At 33.5% G+C, this 20,584-nt stretch overlaps 1 long non-coding RNA gene across 1 annotated transcript in view; it reads left to right on the top strand.

Annotated features, from left to right (window-relative positions):
• Positions 1–20,584, top strand: part of LOC130540476 (uncharacterized) — a 109,506-nt gene that overhangs the window by 24,522 nt on the left and 64,400 nt on the right. Inside the window, exons 2-3 of the long non-coding RNA XR_008954446.1 lie at positions 5,625–5,750; positions 13,082–13,149. This is a non-coding gene — a long non-coding RNA (uncharacterized LOC130540476). The remainder of the gene's footprint in view (positions 1–5,624; positions 5,751–13,081; positions 13,150–20,584) is intronic.

Raw genomic sequence — 20,584 nt, 5'->3', positions numbered from 1 at the left:
CAAATAACAAGCAGGAATATGACCAAATGTTTAACATCACTAATCGTCAGGGAAATTTAAATCAAAGACACAATGAGATATCAACCTACCTCAGTTAGAATAGCTATTATCAAAAAGACAGAAAGTCACAAATGCTGTGAGGATAAGGAGAACAGGGAATGCTTGTACACTGTTGGAAGGAATGTAAATTAATATAGCCATTATGGAAAACAGTATGAAAGTTTCTTAAAATACTTAAAATAGAGCTACTACATTATCCAGTAATGCCACTGCTTGGAATGCATTCAAAAGAATTGAAATCAGTATTTAGAGGAGATATCTGCATTCCTATGTTTATTGCAGTACTACTATCAATAGTGAAAGATAGAATCAACATACATGTACATCAACTGATGGATGGATAAAATGTGGTATATATATATATATATAATGGAATACTGATCAGCCTTAAAAAAGAATGAAATCCTGTCATTCATGGTGAGGTGGATGAACCTGGAGACATAATATTCAGTGAAATAAGCCAGACACAGAAAGACAAATACTGCATGCTCTCACCTAGATGTGGAACCTAAAAACATTCATTTTATAGAAGTAGAGAGTAAAATAGTAGCTTCCCCAGGTTAAGGAAGGAAGGATGGGGAGAGGTTGGTCAAAGAGTACAAAGTTACAGTTAGATAGGAAGAATAAACTCTGGAGTTCTACTACATAGTAGGGTGACTGTACCCAATAACAATCTACTACATATTTCAAGACAACTAGAAAAAGAGGATGTTGAAAGTTATTATCACACAGAAATGGTAAAGTTAGAGGTGATGGATACGCTAACTACCTTGATTTAATCATCATGCAATGTATACATGTATTTAGACATCACACTGTATCCCATACACATGTATAGCTATGCATCAATTATAAGCTAAATAAAAAAGTACACTAATATTTTAAATGCATTCCTACTAGTACTGTTAAATAGAAGAGGAATTGTATAAAAATTTAATATCCTTGAAACATAACTAAACTTACCTAAACCTACAGATGATTTTAGAAATATCATCAAATTGAAAAAGCATTTTAAATTATGTACCTTTCCTTGAATTATAGATACCATTTGTATCTTTAAAACGTTGTTCTAATGTATCATAAGTTTTGCTTGTATAATTTCTTTAGTTGATTTCTTATCATTTATCATTTCTAATAATAGGTAATTTTTTCACTTGTGCACCTTGCATTTATTCTCTTTCTTCAAATCCATTTTTCATGATTTTGCTAAGATTATCTTTTTATATTTTATTGTTTTTCTGGACATAAAGTGATATGTGCTTGTTGACCTGGAAAAGCTGAATAGCAGAATGCTGCTAATAATAAATTTTACAATTTACAGATTATGGAATGTCAATACTAAATTATGATAGAAATTCATGAGGACTAGATGGACATATCTCAACCATAATAAAATGCGAGTGATAATTTTTGGACAGTGAGCACTTATATTTTCAGTTTGACCAGAAAGTTTACTCTATATTAGATCACATTTTTAAAAGTATCTAGGTAAAGATGCTTGAAGTTTTCAAAAGCAAACAAAACAAAACAAAACTCCTGGACATATTTTATCATTTTTCACTGTTCGATCCATATTCTCCCACGGACAATTCTCTCTAGGAAGTTAGTTCCTTTGGTGTGCAATTATTCACCAATATGCAGCTTAAGCCTTGTATATGTTGTGACTAACAAAGGAAAACTAGGCAGGCTCCTGGTTGTGCCTGCCTTTCAGCTAATTCTCTTGCCAGTTATTCATGAGATCATCTGTTGCTCTTAACTTGAATTACTCTGAAGTAATAGTTTTGACATCTCTGCCATTATTTCATTTTACTGTACTTCAGTGATTTGAATATAGTCTGAGGCCATTCAGGAACAGAAAGGTAACTAGATTCATTTTCTTAACCCAAAAGATGATGTTGTTGCAGTATGGTTTATTTAAAAAATACTTCCTCCTCCTGCTGCTCTGAAATTAAAATATTAAAAATAATTTCCTACACATGTCTATAACTCTCGGGACTCACAATTCTATTCCATCGCACAGCCTACTCATCTGTATTCCAGAACCAAAATCTTTTCATTATTATACTGTTGCAATATTTTATTTCTTTGTGGAATGAGTTTCTTTTGATAGAACTTTTCTTGGCCAAAAATGATTGTAGTCAAAGGTTTATTCTTCTTGCTGAATCTAAAATTATTTTCAAGTTTTATAAAATATATATTATTATATCAGAATTGGATTCACTTATCAATTAGATTCGTGTACACAGAATTGACATCTTGTTGAATTTCTCATTAGGAAATACAATAATTTAATCAATCAGATCCTATTTGTGGCTATAAAGAAGCGGTGTAGCTTCCTTTATACAGGTGATTCAAGGTACTTGTTAGTTTTTATGATGATGTTTATTAGAGTTATTTTTATTATAAATTGGGTCTTGCTTTTGCTTGCATTTTCTATAAGATAATTTAGATAGATAAAAAAACTGTAGATTGTGTACATTTATTTTGTAACTACTCATTTCGCTTTTATGTCTGATAGTGTAACTTAAAGCAGATAATGTTATCATCTTCAAGTCATAATTATAATGCCATTCCTTGTAAATTATAGGTCATTACTTTTCATAATTTATTGTATTATCTGGAGCATAAATTTATAAATTATGGTGATGATAGTGAACATATTTAAATGGAATTTTTGTTTCACTCAAAGGTTTTGATTTTATAATTTTATTTTTAAACAAATTAGGTTTTCTGCTCTTAAGTTTTAAAATTAATTATGTTTAAATGGAAAATTATATTTATATATTAAATGGAAAATAAAATTCACATTACTGCATTATCATTTAATATTCATTTTTCTATGGCTCCTCTTCATATAATAGATGCTATGGCTTTCCATACCTTTTCAATATTTATCTTTAGCACTAATATTTTTGTTAAAAAGTTATTTTCTTCTTACTCAAAAGTAGATCTAGACTTAAGTATACTTCTCCATAGTCTCCTGACTCTTAAGCAGTATTCTTAACTTTTGTGACTGCTATTCCTCTTCTCTCAGCAAGAGACCAAGCAAGACATTTGAGAGACGAGGCACATACAATTTTTATTTACTCAGAACACCGCCAATAAATGATGTTTTTATAACTCTCCAAAGATTTTAAACTAAAAATCGTAGTTTTCATTATATTCAGAAATGACCTGTCATAGTGAATTTTTCAATAATTATATGTCTCCCTAGGTTTATTGCTATTTGAATAACCCCTATTCCTACTATTATCTCTTTTCATTGTTCAAATTACCTTTGTGCATTGTGATCAAGTTATCAGGTAACAAATCCCGCATTATAACTATAATAATATGCATAAATATTTAGCTTTTTATTTATTTTACTGTTTCTTATTTGTAATATCTCAAGGGCCTTCAAATTTTAGACCCAAAGTCAATCAAAGTGTTTTCCTAAAATTTATGTTTCTGTTTTCCTCCCTATTTAGTTTAAGAATATATAAGGAAGAATAACAGTTTAACATAATTTCCAAAACTTCATGCCTGTATTGCTGGATTAAATCCAGTTTTTCAAATAGAAATGAGAATATTTTACCTAATATTTACAGGTTGGTCTTTCAAAAATCTTTATTTACAAGTATAAATAAAAATTCTCTGAAAAATAATTTAAAGAAAAGAGATTAGATGGAGCAGTTTGCAAACCAGGGAGATGCAGCCTTTGGTGTAAAATGAGGTGTGTTCCAGACAATAAAGGAAGATTTATCATTTATAGAGAAAGTTCTGGCCCAGGGTTCCCACTTAAGGCCTGCTTATGCAAATGAAGGATTCAAACTTACTTAGTTCTAATTGGTTAATGCTTGCTGAGTTCTGATTTTAGACAAAGATCACAGTCTACTGGTTGGTTTAGGTGGCATAAACAGGAACAGGCAGCTAAGAAATCCCAAAATTAAGGACACATGGGTTTTCCAGTACCTCAAGGTGTGTGTGTGACCTCTAATCAGTAAATGGCCACTTAGGTCCAGTTTGAATCTAGGCCACTCAAGATTCATCTTGAGAGATTGGCTCCCTCAGCGTTCACACAAATAAAATGAGAAGATAGCTTTTATTTTCACCACTAACTTTAAAATAATAAGCCAGATAAATGCTTCATAAAATAATTTTGAAGCATTTTCTCCAGGAGCTTGAAAGTTTTATATTAAATAAGAATTTGTTCTTTCTCACTTGTTCAGTGGAGTTAATTTTTCAAGCTATGAAAAATGCGGTGGCTCATGCCTGTAATCCCAGCACTTTGGGAAGCCGAGGGAGGTGGATTGATTGAGCTCAGAAGTCCCAGACCAGCCTGGGCAACATGGTGAAACCCTGTCTCTACAAGAAATACAAAAATTAGCCGGGCAGTGGTGGCACCGGCCTGTAGTCCCAGCTACTCATGAGGCTGAAACAGGAGAACATTTGAGCCGGGAAGGCAGAGGAGGTTGCAGTGAGCAGAGATGGTGCCACTGCACTAAAGCCTCGGCGATGGGAGTGAAATACACTCACTCACTCACTCACTCTCTTTCTCTCTCGCTTTCTGTCTCCCTCTGTCTCTGTCTCTCTCTCTCTCTCCATATATATACATATAAATAAATGATGGCGATGATAGTGAACATATTTAAATGAAATTTTTGTTTCACTCAAAAGTTTTGATTTCAAAATTTTATTTTTAAACAAATTAAGCTTTTCTGCCCTTAAGTTTTAAAATTATGTTTAAATGGAAAGTTATATTAATGTAACTTTTGATATTACTAAGTCATCCTTTGGTATTCATTTTTCTATGGCTCCTATTCATATAATAGATGCTATAGCTTTCCACACCCTTTCAATATTTACCTTTGGCACTAATATTTGTGTTAAAAAGTTCTTTCCTTCTTACTCAAAAGTTGATCTAGAAATAAGTATACTTCTCCATAGTCTCCTGACTCTTTTATTATTATTATTATTATTATTATTATTATTATTATTATACTTTAAGTTTTAGGGCACATGTGCACAATGTGCAGGTTAGTTACATATGTATACATGTGCCATGCTGGTGTGCTGCACCCATCAACTCGTCATTTAGCATTAGGTATATCTCCTGACTCTTAAGCAGTTTTCTTAAATTTTGTGACTGCTATTTCTCTTCTCTCAGCAAGAGACAAAGCAAGACATTTGATATATTTATATAAATATATCAAACCAAATTCAAAGATGATATTTACTCTAAAATATTGATTTCTGCACCTACTTTTCCAACTCATTTTCCTTAAACAATTATTGCTTCTTTTAGACTTCAGTTTATCTGCTCATGCTCTAGAAAGTGCTAGGAATGCCTGCAGGCTTGGTTAGGATCTCAATCCTTTGTCTTCTAGAATATTCTTATTATAACATCTGTCATATTTCATTTTCATTGCTATTTAACTGTTTTTATTTCCTACCATCATATCTTAAGCTCCTTGAGAGAAATAACTAGTTTGTATTTATCATAGTCTCCTGAAAGCTTGACATTAGATAAATGCTGAACGAATTAGAGGAATAAATTGTTGCATTGATAGAATTACTTTTTAAAGACTTTTTCAGATAAAATTATCCTGTTGTGGTAGCCGTGGAGATGCAACACTTGGAGTGCCCTTCAAGAGAGAAATTCCTGATTAGCTGGGAAGAATGCAGTTTGCTGACTGACTCCATCCTTCTGGGTAAGCTCCAGTTTATGAGCTGAAAACAATTCCTTTATTGGCAGGCTCCAGCCAAGTGTTGGCATGCAAACTATGGCAACGTGGGCATCCTTTAATGGGCCATCTTTGATCCAAGGCTCTCATTGGGTTATCTGCTACTCTTTCACATCTGTATCATGGTATGAAGCCCTGCCCAATCCTACTCCATGTCCCTTTGCTTTCACAGGTTTCTGAGAGGATAGAGGATTTATCCTGCTCAATTCTGCTTCCTTCCCCATTTATCTTTCACTGGTGTTATTCCCAAATAAATTGTTTATACTGCTACCTCCTACTCAGCATCTGCTTCCTGTTGGACTGACTGACACAACTACTGATGTAAAAGATAATTTAAAACTCTGAATCACACAAGAACACAAAGCATTTTTAAGCCTGAAATGAATTCAGATGGCTGCTAAATGCTCAGCTTTGAATCGATAACCATCATTCACTTGTCACTCCTTAGTGAGATTTATGCTTAAAGCTTCATATGTTTAGAGTTTTAGTCTTGTTTATTTTCTTCAATATTGGTTTTCTAGTAGACGTAACAGTTATTTCCACTCTTCTATTTATTTAAGAGCAATATTTTTATTATTTTAGCATGGATGTATTATTATGTTGTTCTAACTCTAATCTTAGAGCCCTTCTGTGAAATATGTGTAGTGTCACTTTAAAGTTATATTTTAATTTCTTAGCAACATTAAAAATTGCTCTATTATTACAGCTATAATTCTTGTGTTCCTGTTTCACAGACAATTTCACTACACAGGTCAAACTTAGTCCTTAACTGTAGTCTCTATAATTGGATCCATTCTTATTGCAAACTCAAAAAAATGAAAGTTCTAAAGCACAAGTCACTTAACTCTCTAAGACACAGTGATTTTGGAGACAAAATCCAGAGCAATTAAATAAACTATTGCAAAGTTGTTGTTTAGCATACCATTAAGGTCTTTTGTAATGTGAAGATGTAGCATCTGTTCCTTTCCTCTTTCTCTTCTCTCTTCTCTTTGCCTTTTTTCCCTTCTTGAAAAATTTAGTTTGATAACTTTTAAGTTAGAGTTTCACATGAAGAATGGTGGAAGTCTTGGTGGCCTACAATAGAATATCAGAGCCTATGTAAATTGAAGATGTCCATGTGGTGGGAGGTGGGATGTGATGCTGAACTGGTACAGTATCAAAGCCTGACTCTAGAGAGATGCCATTCATGCAGAAGAAAGCCCAAGGAAGAATGTTAACTTGAGTGGTAAGAAGTAATGTCTATGTATGGCACTATTCCTCATAAAGTGTTCAAACACGAGTGTGTTGAAGAGGATGTCTGCCTGTGTGTATGAGGATTGGAGGAAGTCATAGCAAAGAAGGATCAGTTTCATACAAAGGGATTGAACCTGTGTGTGTGTGTGTGTGTGTAATAATGGGAATCACTTTCTGTCAGAGAAAGGAATTACAAATATGAAAAGGGAGAAAATAAAAATGAACTGTGCATGATTGGATTTGGAGTTTGAGTTTTGGTATGAATTCATGGTATTGCACATGCAGATGAATGATAGACACATGGTAGATAGACACATGACAGATAGGTAGAGAAAAATACAGATGTAAATGCATAAATCTGTACACAGACACATGCAAACATACATATATACATACATACATACATACATACATACATATATACATACATACATACCCTAGCTGCGTCCACTAAGAGACAATTGGAGCTGTGGCACCTCAATAGTAACAAACAATTATTATGCAAAGATCTTGCTTTTGAATTACCACTCTCCACCAGAAGAAACTAAGGCTCATGAGAGAAATGGCTATTTTCAGCGCTATGGATATTAAATGACAAGATGACACTGAAATTTAGGGCTGTACCGGGAAACTTAGAAAGGTTTAAAAACTAATGGAAACATATTAAAAGGGATACAGAAGCCAGCTGAAAGCTGGTCCCACTGGTCAAGTTATGTGTGAAAATAAGTTATGATAATAGAAGTTTATATTACTTGAATAATATGAAAATCCGTAAGTCCATACTTATGTAAAATATAAATAATTTGAAAGCTTAATGAAAATATAAAAATATGTTTTATGAAAAATATTTATATAGTCTAAAATACATTGTATACTTGTATCAAAATATCAAATGTATACCCTTTATGTGTACAATTTTGTAAACATAATTAAAAATAAAATAAAATATATTTTTCTACAAAAAAAGAGAAACAAAGTACCTTTACAATGGGAGTCCTGTGAGATACCACCTTAATCAAGAGAGCTATGTAATGGAGAAATTAAAATTGTACATCATATGATAGGAAATGTAAGAGGAAAAAATAATGTTATAAAAAATTGACATTCTTTTCAAAACCATATAAACTTTATTTTTTCTTAAAATTTTATGGTATCATTTTAAAAATTAATATAATAATTTTATCCTTGCCTATATCACAAAACTTTTATAAGCCTCCCAAAACAGAAATTTATGTAATAATTTTTAAAACATTCACATAAACATCAGTCACTTTAATAATTCATCAGAAGAGAGTTATATGAGAAGTGATTCTCCTAGGTGACTGAATAGTTATATAAAGCTGGAATGATAATTGTAGATCTCAGAGCTACAGAGGAAAAACTAGTCTGCTCCCACAAATGTGTTACTTTAAGACTGTCTTTAACATTTAAGGATTAACTGGTGGAGAAAGATAATAAGGTTCAAAGGGAACAGGGAAAATCACACATGGAGAATGGAGAGAATTTAGCCAATATTCATAATTTTAAATCTGACTTAAAGTATGCAAGTACTTTATAGAATTTTATATTCTAAGAAAATAATCAAATTATAATATCAACAGACTTAGAGAAAATATTCCCCATATTTGTTACAGAATAGATTACTATCCATAATAAGAGAACTAAAACAAAAAAAGTCAAGAAAAAAATGGACAGAAATGGAAAAACAATTGACTTACAATGCTTAGGCTTACTGTATTTATATGTAGGTGTTTTTAGTTTAAAGCAAATGAAATATAGTATGGAGTTTATTTAGAGAGCAGTTATATTTATTAAAATAATATTTTGTAACTCCAAGAAATTGTGGGTGAACTTGAAAATGTTCAGATCTAAGACAAAAATGATGCCACAATACTGTTCACATTGCAGATACCCCCACTGCATTTGTTGAATATAAATACCATGTTTGCAACATTAACCTCAGTGACACCTGACAATGGAGATGCTGCTGGTATGTCAGAAGTGATTTTGGTGAGATTCCTGTTTACTTGTGTCTCTAATTACTGACACAGCATCTACTTATAGAGTACGTATCTAACTTGTAATGCGTGCATGTTTCATTAATTCAAGGGAAGTTAGGCCTAAGATATTGATCAATTCATGCAGCCTGCACACAGTACAGAAGAGGGGCTCCCAAAAGGTAATAAGAAACTATTTTAAGGATGCTACACAGTCATGAAAGACAGATAGGCATAAGAAGGAATTTCATTATTTTTAATTTTTTAATTCTTTAAGCTTACATACACAAATGTACATATGCACATAATGGGAAAGCGATATAAGTTGTGTGTGTATGTGTGTGTATAAACATAAAGAGGTTCAATGATCACTGAAAGTATTTCATCACTGTGATAAATTAATACAAATAAAACAACACTGGGCATAGGTTTCCTCTAAATAACACCTCCCAAATAACATTTCCACAGGCTGACTCAAACAGAGTGAAAAGAAACAAAAGGAATTATGCAATTTAGTAACCGTTTACTTGTGAAAAAATAAAGACAAAAATTTAAACCTGTACAATAATTTGAAAGCAAGATTTGTCAATATAGCCAAATTCTTGACCAACCAGTAAAAATTACAGGAAATTATTTTCAATAATTATGCAAATATTTTGATAGAAACATGTTCATCTGTACCAGAATTGGTTTTTATAGAAAGATTAAAATAGGACAAATGAAATTTTATTTTTAAATTATTATTATTATTTTGATAGAGTTTCTCTCTATCACCCAGGCTGGAGTGCAGTGGCGTGATCCCCGCTCACTTCAGCCTCTGCCTCCTGGGTTCAAGCGATTCTCATGCCTCAGCCTCAAGTAGCTGGGATTACAGCTAATTTTTTTTTTACTTTTAGTAGAGACGGGGTTTCACCATGTTGGCCAGGCTGGTCTTGAACTCCTGGCCTCAAGTGGTTCATCCACCTCGGCCTCCCAAAGTGCTGGGATTACAGGCATGAGCCACCATGCCCAGCAACAAAATAAAATGTTAAGTATATTGCTGTAATGGAATAAAATACAACTATTAACATAATGTTGTAAAAGTTCATAAAAAACCTCCCAAATGTTCACAACTTCATTCATAGCAGTCGCAAAAGTGGAAACAACTCAAAAGGATTACAAATTGTCATATATATATATATATATTACACAACAATAAGGATTTCGAGACCAGCCTGGCCAACATGGTGAAACCCCGTCTCTACTAAAAATACAAAAATTAGCTGGGTGGTGGCGGGCGCCTGTAATCCCACCTAATAGGGAGGCTGAGACAGGAGAATGGCTTGAACCTGGGACGTGGAGGTTGCAGTGAGCCGAGATTGTGCCACTGCACTCCAGCCTGGGCGACAGAGGGAGACTCCATCTTAAAAATAAAATAAAGTAAAAAGAAAAAGCTGAACATTAAAGAATAAATCCTCTCTAATTTTATTTGAATAGAGTTCTAGAGCAGACACAAGTAATGTGGAGTGATAAAAATCAGATCAGTTGTTGCCTGAGTCGAGGAAGCAGACAGGTGCAGTTGGAGATAATGATTGCTAAGAGCAGGAGGTAACTTTCTGGGCAGATGGTAAGTTCTTTATCTTGACTGGGTGCTATGTACGCAGATACTACATACAAATATACTTTTGTTCTTAGAAAGAATAATAAATATGAAGCAGAAAACCCTTTGAGATGATGGCTATATTTATGGCATTGGCTATGGTTATGATTTCACAGGTACAGACTTAACTCCAAGCGTATCAAGTTGTAAACATTAAAAATGTGCAGCTTTTTGTATGTCAATCATACTTCAATAAAATGGTTTAAAAATGCACAGGTGTCAAAAAAAGTCATTGTGCATCAAATGTCTTTACAACTCAAAAAATAATGTTTTAGAGGTGAGATTATGATGTAAGAATATTTGTGATACAGTAAATTAAAAAGAGGGCTTTATAAAACTGTGTAATGCATGTAAGATGTATGTGTGTGTATGTGTGTATGGTAAGTATGTGTATGTGTCTAAAGAAAAACTGCCAGGAACACATAGACTACTGTTTTTGTATGTTTATATTGAATTTAATTGTAGGTATTCACTTATTTTCCACATTAAAATTAAAAATGCAAGCACAATAAATTATTTAGAAATGGACTGATGGAAAAGCAGCTAAGTCAGAAGCAATGGAAGTAAGTTCTTTGTACCTGAATGTACACACATCTGCACTGCAACCACAAACATAATTTCCCAATTTCTAATTTTTCTATTTGTCTCTTACCACACCCTAATCTGATATTATTTAATATATCACGTTATAGTTTGTTGATCATTTATTATTATCATATTTTCTTTTTTTTCCATGAGTTATGCTATCCCTGCATAATAAGGGAAAAGTAACAATTCTATTCATTTTTGTATCCTGGTGACTAATAGAAAGTAAAAATGAAATTGCTGATTATTAAATGGATCAATGAATTCCCTAGCGGCAGAAAATATATTGGCCAATGATGGCTATATCCAGAACTACAGAACTCCTGTAAACTTTGGCCACAATGGACCAAAAATGGTTAAAACAAAAATAAATGTTTGTAGGTATTATTTTGACACTTTCTTCCCCATCTCATTTAAAATTTGGATTTAATATCAGGTAAAACAATTTAGTGAATTTTCTTCCTCAATTCATAGCACATTTTAAAAATCATAAGTCCAGCACTGGACATTTTATATTTATGTTTAAATTTGCTCATGTCCTTTCATTATCACTTCTATTTCCTGTCCTCCTATAAGAACTATAGTACACAGTTTCATACAGATACTTACATATAAGTGTAGCTATAGTGTATTTGTGGAATAAATGCTTTAATACATACAAAGAGTATTATGCTCTAAATATTATCCCCTTCCAATTATTCAAAATTATTAGTGCATTCTTGTAGGTTTTGGGAGACTTTCTTTGGCAATTTGCTGAACCACAGAGCAAAAACCACATTTAATTTCAGTAAATAATGCCAGACTGCTTTCTACCATAGCTTTCACAATTAATACACCTGAGAGTAGAGTGTGAAGTTTCCCTCCCCTTACATCCTTTCCAACCCTTGGTATTATACTCCAATGCACTATTCTGTTATTCTGATGTGTAATGTGGTATCCTTCTTGTACCATGGGTGCAAAATAAATCTTTATTATTTTAAGCTATTGAGAATTCTGGATCGTTTGTTACTAAAGCCTATAACCTGTCCTGATTGATTCAATGCCTATTCAAGCTTTCACTCTACTGAATGTTTAGAGCCATGTCAATTGGGTGTCCCTGAGGTTGTTAAGCTTGGGGTTTTACTTTGACAGTTTAGATATTAAAAACACATTTGTTTGTTACCACCTTACCAGCTATTTATGCTGGAAAGTTAAAAGGAGACTGGAGTGCAATACCAGCCAATTGTAAGCATATAAAACGTCCATTATTCTATGTAATCCTTGCAATTATTTATGATGGATCATGATTTTGAAGTTGTTCAACTGTGAGAGCTGCTACTATATGATATGTCTCTAATTATCTATATAGTCATATAAAAATACAGCCACAGTGTTTTGTATAAAACGTTCAATTCTTAAGTATGTAATAGCTGATTTAGGTAGATGGGAAGCTTGATTAAAGCAGCAGCAATCAAAGTACTAGTCAAAGTAGTAAAGTTAACCACTATCCTTAGGCAGTTGCAGAAATACTTGCAAACTAGTGTACTCTGCCATTTGGAATTAAATAAGAGCAGGGATATGGTGTCACAATTTCAATAAATCATTACATTTAATTAAACATAGCAATAGAAGAGCTACACTCTTAATTAGGACTTATGGTTATAAGTATTTTAGAAACAATACAAAGTAATCAATTTGCTGGCCAGAAAGAATAGAAAGTGAAAATACACTTACTGAACTTGATTTTTCACTCTATATTTTATTTTTTATCACAAGCATTTACATGAAAATAAAACTCCATAGTGTTTTATTCTCCAACAACACTGAGATTGTCATTGACATTTTTTCTTTCTTGTCTTTTCCAGGTGGACAATAGAAATCTTGAATGCTTATGGTATGGGTGACCGTAAAAGAACAAATTCAATGTCTAAGGGTAAGGTCCAGGACTCTCTTTTGATTTTGAGATACAGAAACACAATCTGAACCAGTTTAGGCAACACAAAGAAACATAGCAGGGGATAAAGGAACATCAATGATTGCTAAAAACAAAATAAAATGCAATTAGGATTCTATAAATTTGTATCCCATTTGTCCTAAGTTCTCTATGCAAATTTAATTCCCTCACCAAAGATTTCTTCATGAAACCATAAGCATAAACTCGATATATTTCTAGTTTTGAAATCCAAAAACTTGGTTTTTCTTAGTTCCAGTTTTAACATTCTACGACCACCCAAAGTAGCCTGGTGTGAATTACATAATCATCCCCATGACAAGGGGCTGGGCAGTATACTTTCCTTACAACCCTGGTTAAAATATTTGACTCTCCTTAAGGAAAAAACACCTGCAAGTAAATGTGCAGAGGTGAGGGGATGCAGGAGACAGAGGGAATAGATTGCATATATGTAATTTTTCTAACTTTAAAAGTTGAATATTATTAATGGATTAAACTTTGCTATAGGTAAGCATAGCAAGTAAGCAAGTAAGTAAACAACAATAACAAGCAAAAACAATGAAATAATCACTGGCCCCTTGGCCCCTTGAATCCCCCTCTGAAGCATAAGACAAAAAATAAAAATGAAAAGATTAACTACAAAATGTTTATCTAAATTACCCAGAGTTGTTAAAAGACTGTAAGATGTCTACCAACTCCACAATTATCACAGGAAATTTGGTGAAAGGAAACAAACAATACTACTAGGTGGAGAAAAATGTTGCACATTTTTTATTATAAAGAACAGCTAAGGACAGGTGTGATAGCTCACACCTGTAATCCCAGCACTTTAGGGGGATGAGGTGGGCAAATTGCTTGAGCTCAGGAGTTTGAGACCAGCCTGGGCAACATGGCAAAACCCCATCTCTACCAAAGAAAAAAAAATGGTGGCACACCAAGAACCAGGTAAGCTGATGTTGTCTGGGGCAAGAGAAGTTGGATGTCCCAGCTCGAAGAGTGAGAGCAAATTTGCCCTTTCTCTGACATTTTCTTTTAATTTACAAAAATTGTATATATTGTCACATACAAAATGTTTTGAAATATGTATACATTGTGGAATAGCGAAATTGAGCTAATTAACATATTCACTACTGCACATACTCATCATTTTTGTATGGTGAGAACACTTGAAAAATAGTATCTTAGCAGTTTTCAACCATGTAATACACTGTTATTAACTATAGTTGCACACAGCTGCGCAATATTTATTTATTCTATCCACCTGAAATTTTGTATCCTATGACCAACATTATCTCAACTCCCCCATCCCCTGCCCCTGGTAACCATCATTCTACTGCCTAGTTCTATGAGTTTGACATCAGAAAAGGGGTTGATATCCAAAATATATAAGCAACTCAAACAACTGAATATTAAGAAAATATATAACCCAACTGAAAAATAGGTGAAAGATCTGAATAGGCACTTCTCAGAAGAAGATAAAGAAATGGCCAAAAGGTACATAAAGGAAACCCTTAAAAAACTAATCATCAGAGATATGCAAATTAAAACCACACTGAGTTATCACTTCTGCATTTTTATCTATTTGGGCTTTCTCACACTGTGGAGGGCCATCTGCTTTAATCATCTCACCAATCCAAATGCTAATCTCTTCTGGAAACATCCTCACAAAGACACCCAGAAGTAATGTTTTACCAGCTGCCTGGGAATCCCTTAGCCCAGTAAAGTTGACATAAAATTAATCACACCCTACAATGGCAGAGTTGAGGAGTTGCAACAGAGATTGCATGGCCCGCAAAACTGAAAACATTTGCCATCTGGTCCTTTACAGAAAAGGTTTGGCAATTACTACCTAATTTGATTATTTCATGTCTTTTCTTTGATCCCCAAATCTCCTATGCTCCCTCTGATATTTTCTCCACTTTCATTGAGAAAATCAGTCTAACACACACAAATATTCTCATTTTCCCATCACAAAACACAAACTTATTTCCATTTCCCCCTATTTTACTCATCTTCAATCAGTTTAAAAGGAGGAAGTGCACTTTTTTTCTACAAAAGGTTTATCATACTTGTAGTGCTCCGAGTCCCATCCTTTATTTTCTTCTTCAATATATTGCCCCTTCTGTAATTCCTTCTCTCTCTTTGCATTACTCCTTGGCTTTCTATTCTTGGTTAATAAAGGTAATAACAGTAAAAGGTGAAAGGGGTTTTTTGTTTGTTTGTTTCTTGGGCATAAACTCATCCTAGAAAATATTACCAGTTTCCGTAACTGTCCTTTTCCTTCTATGCTTCCAAGTTCACAGAAATTTAATGATTCCATAAACTCATAGGGGACTGATTGATACATTTCACCAGAGTAATCCAAGATCTAGTAATCATACTTCTTTACTCCCCCAATGAATAATTCCATTTCTCAGTGATGTTAATCTCAACAAGACTGAAAAGGAAAGAAAGCTGATTGAATTAATTTATTGGAGTATTGAAGGCCAATAATCTCTCCATTCAGAAAGATATCTTATTTGAAAAGCGAAGACTTGCTACTCAAAAGGATTTCTAGCTGGTGAAATTTTCAGAACAGGAAAGAGAAAGAAACCATTGTAAGTGATAGAAAGTCTGTTGTTGTTCAGTTTTTGTTTGTTTTTGTTTTGCTGCACGAAGGGCACCACATAGTTTTTTTGTTCGTTTTTTTGTTTTGTTTTGTTTTTTACAAGGGCTTCTAATTATGATTATTATCTATTTCACATTAAGTGATTTAAACAATATATTATAGAAATAGCAGCAGGAGCAGCAATGACAAACATTGACTCAGGTATAGAATTCTGTTCACTAGGCACCGTGCTAAGAACTTCAAATGTATTATCTCAGTTGATCATCAACCCTTTGAGACAGGTATGCTCGTTTTACCCATGAGGAAATCAATCTTAGAGCGGCAACTTGCCCAAGATCACTCAGTTACTAGGTGATAGTGTAAATCAAAGCACCCTGACTCCTGAGCTTTCTATATTTGTCATTGGACTACCTCTTGTAAACAAACCCAAACTGCAAAAACTGCATTGTCACCAAGAAAATGATTTTAGGACATCACCAGTACCCATATCTAGTTGGAACAGCCAAAAGGCTGAGAAAGAAATATGCTAAGGTTATAACAATAATAGCTAATACTAATTGAGCCTTTTATATAAATTTACCCTCTTAGTATTCACAATAATCCCTATGAGATAGATACTTTCATTATAATTTTATGTATGAGGAAACTAAGTTACAGAGAGATTAAGTAACTTGCTCAAGATGACACAGGTAGTCAAAGAAGAATTATGACTTGAAATTAGCATCCTGGGCCCCCAGCTCAGTCTTAATCTCTCAGTCTCTGCAGTACTTAGTTGTATCATATTCTGTTTGGTCACATTTTTTCCATACTCTTAGAATCCTTAGGTAATCAATATTGAAACTGAAAACTACTGATTACACACACACACACACACACACACACACACACACACACAAATTCATGCAAGCCCACTATGATGAGGTATTTGGCAACTTAGAGCAGACTATTTTCTCTATAACCACAAAAAATAGGTCACCCAAGGCAGGAAATCACAAGTGGAAGAGGTATCTGAGGAAACGTGCTGATCTCAGTGAGTTATGAGGGCGTTTTGTCACAGAGAATTATAAAATGCAATTCTGGATGGCTTTGAAGAGCAGACAGCGTGAATAATTACATTATCTTATTTACTTTACATTACAACCACAAAGAAGGTAGTGCTCTTGTCATTTTGGGAGATTAAGGGGTTTATTCATTTAACAATTGGTGGTGCCCAAAATTTAAACATAGCTCTAACTCCCAATCCTGGTATCTTAATATCTGACATGCTCCAAAAAAATGACAAGGAATAAAGAGACCATTTTAGGAGTCAACGTGTTTACAAAACAAACAAGAAAATAAGAAAAACAATGAAGGGAGAAAGGAAGGATTTTTTAAAAAGATTATATTATCATTATGCCACTCTTAAAATTAGAAAGGATTTAATCGGGTGAATTAACAAAGAGAACTTCATAGTAATAAGCTTGTAAGAATGTTTCATAAATTCATGGTAAAGCAATAAAACTGAGGAAAAACACAGAAAACATGAGGGGAAATTACAAAAATTATTTTATAGCTGCATTAAGAAATTCTACCCTGTTCAATTTCAAATAGGGCAAAATTTTTATGAGGTACATAGACATATCAACAAATTAGGTTTGTTTGTTTTTGAGGAGGTGTGGGATACACGTGTAGCATTGTAGCATGAGTTAAAAACAAGTGCTTATAAAAAAATTGAAATTTAGGGGGAATCTTAATGGATATGAGGTAATTCTATGTGGGACAGAAGATGGAGTATAAAATTAAGGTTCATGAAATTGTAAAAACCTGAGTGGATCAATTGGGACTTAACCAACACCCTGAAATTGCTCAGAAATAGTAATGAGGTAGCATAGAGTCCTGGCTAAGAGTATGAGCTTTAAAATAAGAGTACCCAAATGAAAATCCACAATCAATGTACCAAATCCTCGTACCAAATGTCTGTTTCTCACTTACAAAATTGGCTTTTTATTAACAACATTCATATCATAAAGTTGGTGTGTACATTAGGTAAGAAAATATATGTAAAGTACGTGGGGTTAGTATTTGGTATATCATAAACAACAAATGAAATTTTATGATATATACAATTATGTTATTGATATCTATATAAATCTATATCTACCCATATTTATATCTATCATAAATCATTGGGTCAAAGTTGGGCTTAGCTGAGCACTCTGTCACTTCTCCTAAATATTTTTTCTGAATATTCTTCCAGGAAATGGAATGAGTGAGAATAGAGATAATCTTAATTTACAGAGAAGAGACTAATTATGGTATGTGATAATGATCCTTTTGAGTCTGAAAAGAAAAGGAGGACAGTCATTCAGGCTATTGTTCCTCTGTTAGCAATGTTTACTTCCAGAAACTCTGTTTTCTGGAAGCTCTTATATGTTCTGTCTCTCTCACACACACAAAACTCTCCTGAAAATATCTATTTAACTAGTTCACAAGTCAGTTATTTCTGTATGCATGTATCTCCAGTCTGAGATTTATCCAGCATTCTTTCAACATATATGTACTGGGTATTTAATCCTTCACAAGGTCTACAGTGGACACTGAGGGACAAACCAGAAAATGTGCTCTCTTTTAGCTTCTAATCTGGTGAGAGTGACAGAAAAAGCACAGGTGAGGTAGCAGTATAATCATGAAACACATAAAGCAAAATAACAAGGTAGAGTAGACAGAGTTTGTTCATACAGACTGATCAGGAAAAAAACTGTTAAATTATTTAGGAAATTATGTAAATCTGGAACTGGAATTACCTTTTAATAATATGCAGAGACATTAAAATAAACTGCCTACAGAGAGTGAAAAAATAATAAAACGGAGAAATACAAGAGATAAGAGACAAGGTATCACTGAAAATAAGGAGATAATAAACACATTCTTCACATTAGAATTTCTGGTTTCTGTCCCTCCTGAGGTCTGTGTTTCCTAACCATGCACCATTCCATTGCTTTACCCTGTGTGATTAAGCTCCTTGTTGATTATTTGCAACCAAATATTACATGAATACACAATACATCACATAGTGATACAGAGTTCTCAATTTGACTTGCATTTTATGGAAAGATCTTCTTTCAGCATAGGATTAATGGAGACATACTGGGAGAGGAGAATGAGTGAAAGACATTTTCTGTTACACAGATCTTTCTGTCTATTCTAAAACCTCCTCAGTAAAATTGGACCATACTTGATTTCTTACACTTTCTTGTCTCTTAGGATATTCTCTCTGCCACTGTCACCACCTTTCCCCAAAAATTGTGAGGTTTGTTTTGTCCTTCTTGAAACAAAATTTCCTTGTGCTTGGTACACTGTAAGACTTCTAACATTGTTATTATTCTTAACACCATCATCTCTATCTTTTCCTTCTTCATTATCATCATCACCACCCTCCTGTTTCTCATTATACAACTAGTAAGAGGATAACCTTGTATTTCTAAAACTAGGCAATCTGGCTCTATAGTAGAATGTACATAGATGTAAAGTAAATACCAAAGACTCAGTGCTAAATACACAAGAGGCTGCAGTAAATAACTTAAGCTTGATGTAATTCTAATTTAACTAAAAACAATCATTGTCTTTGGACCACTTAGGTTGTATTTCAGCTCAAATCACTTAATAATGGCTTCATAATGTGCTTTTCATGAGGCTGAGATAGATAGGTAATAACCTTATCTGAGTAAGTCAATATTGTGCTTTTAGAAAGATAAGTGATTTAACAGATTCAAGCACTAACTCTAAAACATATAATTTTTTTTATTTTGTAGTCTATTAAAGATCTTTAAGCCTCATCAGTAATAGTGGAATAATAATATCTACTTTGGGGTTGCTGTGAATCTTAAATAAGATGAGGTATGTGAGTTCAGTTGCCTAGTGTGTAGGAATTGTTCATTAAAAATAAGATACTTTCCCTTAAGCCTTAGTCAGATTCCAGTTCTAATAACTAGGTTCCTGGTAAAACTTGAGAATAAATGTAATGAAATAAGATTTGTATAAATGATAACTAAAATGGTAAAGTCTTATGAACTATAAAGCAGCCTTTTTATACTTATTATATAAAGCCTTGTTAAGTTCAGTAGATCACAGTGTTAATGGGTACAGTCTGCTTCTGGTGCTTTACTTTCAGAGATTATTCACTGTGGAATCAGTCAATTGGAATGTCTTTCCTTTAATTGACTAATATGTTACCTGGAAACATTTTCTTTTCCTTGAAAATTATTGCTAATTCCTGACACTATTGTCTAAAGCAACAACATTTCTTTTCACCACATTTTTTCAGCAATTTCTCTCTCTCTCTCTCTTCTATTCTTTTTTTTTATGCCCTTGTCTATATTTGAGACTATGACAAGAACATCTTCAAAATATTGCTAAGCATGTTTATAGTCTCTCAATTTGTTCAAATATTTTTTGACAGGTGTACTGAAAAATAAACTACTTAAGAAAAGAATAGGCCAGGCATGGGGGCTCACATCTCTAATCCCAGAACTTTGAGAGGCAGAGGTGGGTGAATTGCTTGAGCCCAGGAGTTTAAGACCAGCCTGGGCAACGTGAGGAAACCCCATCACTAGTAAAAATACAAAAATTAGCTGAGCACGGTGGCGCACATCTGTAGTCCCAGCTACTCCAGAGGCTGAGGTGGAAAGAGGAGGTTGCAGTGAGCCGAGATTGTCCTACTGCACTACGGCGTGGGCAACACAGTAAGACCCAGTCTCAAAACAAACAAACAAACAAACAACAGAATATTAAATGTACAATACAATTTAGACATATATTAATTATACTTTC

The sequence above is a fragment of the Pan paniscus genome, chromosome 11 (genome assembly GCF_029289425.2).
Source record: "Pan paniscus chromosome 11, NHGRI_mPanPan1-v2.0_pri, whole genome shotgun sequence".
In the NCBI taxonomy this organism is placed as follows: domain Eukaryota; kingdom Metazoa; phylum Chordata; class Mammalia; order Primates; family Hominidae; genus Pan; species Pan paniscus.
The sequence above is the reverse complement of the archived record's forward strand: the minus strand, read 5'-3'. Positions and strand labels throughout refer to the sequence as shown.